The sequence below is a fragment of the Ischnura elegans genome, chromosome X (genome assembly GCF_921293095.1).
Source record: "Ischnura elegans chromosome X, ioIscEleg1.1, whole genome shotgun sequence".
Taxonomy (NCBI): Eukaryota; Metazoa; Arthropoda; class Insecta; order Odonata; family Coenagrionidae; genus Ischnura; species Ischnura elegans.
The window spans coordinates 44,103,462-44,105,251 of record NC_060259.1 but is presented as its reverse complement, the minus strand read 5'-3'; positions in this window follow the sequence as shown (position 1 = coordinate 44,105,251).

The window sequence follows — 1,790 nt, the reverse complement described above, 5'->3', positions numbered from 1 at the left end:
AAAATGGCTGGATTTTCCAGTATGGCAATTAGCAGCCGGCACTCAAGGTGTTAAGACTTCCTCATTACTTACTTGGTCTACCTATTTGATCCTCATCATCCTGCTGCAGCACCACATTTCGAAAGCCTCCACCCTTGATTTCTCTGGCACTATCATTGTCCATGCCTCACTTCCGTAGAAAAGCATACTCTAAATGTAAGTTCTGATAAATACGTTTCCTAACTTATTTGCTTAAATTTACCGCTGTAAGTTGATCTTCCTTTTGGTGGAATTCTCTCTTCGCCGGGGGTTTTCTGGTAATAATTTATTTATGGCTTCTCCCAATGTTGGTTAACCTGCTTCCCAAATAACAGAATTCATCCACTCCCTCCAGTTTTTGTTTCCCTATTTTAATTTGAGTCTCGCCTTCCTCTCTTCTACTGCATATCAACACCTTAGTTTCTCTGGTGCTTTTGTCAACTGATATCTACCTACTAGCCTACTCACATTTACCAGAACCTTCTTCAAATCCTTCTCTGGCTCTGCTATGATCGCTATGATATCGCCAAATCATAGCATGCTATTGTTTTCTCCATGAATAATCACTTCTGACGCCTTTTCTATGATTTCATCGATGGCTTCCTCGGTGTAAAGGTTGAAAATTACGGGTGAAAAAGCACAGTTTTGTCTCACTCCTTTCCTAATTCTTGCTTCTTCACAGCATGGTCCTGATTTTATCGCCGCTTCTTGATTCTGCCATAAACTGGTGATAATTCTCCTGCCACCGTGACTAACTACGATTTCTCTCAGGATTCTAAAGATTTTATTCCAATCCACGCTGTCAAACGCCTTCTCTAAGTCCAAAAACGCAACGAAAGTGGGCTCCTTCTTTTCCATTCTTTTCTCAACGAGCAGCCAAAGCCTTTGCCTTTTCTGAATCCGAGTTGGATCTCTTCCAGGTAATCTTCCACTCTTCGTTCTATCCTTCTGTAGATGATCCTTGTCAATATTTTGGACGGATGTGATGTCAGGATTATGGTTCCAAAATTTTCAAAGATCTCCGCTCTTTTGTCTTGGGTATCGGGATTATGATATTCATCTCGTAGACTTAAGGTATTTCATCGTCTCTTTCACCAGTTGAATACATGTCACTGATGATGTTGCACGGCTGGTTCAAGGTCTTCCCTTCTTTATTTTTCATTGGCTCTGTAGTAACATCGTAAATTCCAGATGCTTTATTAATCCTCAGGCCTCTGACTTCAGCATCAAATTCTGATCGCAAAATTGGGGCTCCCATCTCTTCTGTATCCATTTCCCCTTTGTTTTCGATGGCTTTCGTTCTTAGACTGTTTCCGCTGTACAACTCTTCAATATATTCCTTCCACCCCTTCACTTGGCCATCGTTTTCAATCATCAGTTCTCCATTTTTTTCCTTTAGGGTATCACACCTTACCAGTGGCGCAGCGAGGGGGGTATTGGGGGATAACCCCCCAGAGCTCAATGAAAATTTTAAGTTTAATCTATTTTACTAAATTGGAGTAATATTACTTATAGAATAGTGTAAGGATTAATAAAATATCTCTGAGAATGCCGTAAAACTCACCATTTTGAACCAGCTACCTTTATTTTTTAAGGCGGAGGGCCCCCGCACCTCCCGCTTACCCTGGCGGGTATGCCACATCCTAAGCCCTCAGTATTAGTTGCGCCTGAAACTCCCCCAGCCTTTATTCCTGGCTGCGCCCCTGCATCTTACACCCATTTCCTTGAATTGATTCCTCTCTATTATATAATAATAATAAATAATTTTATTA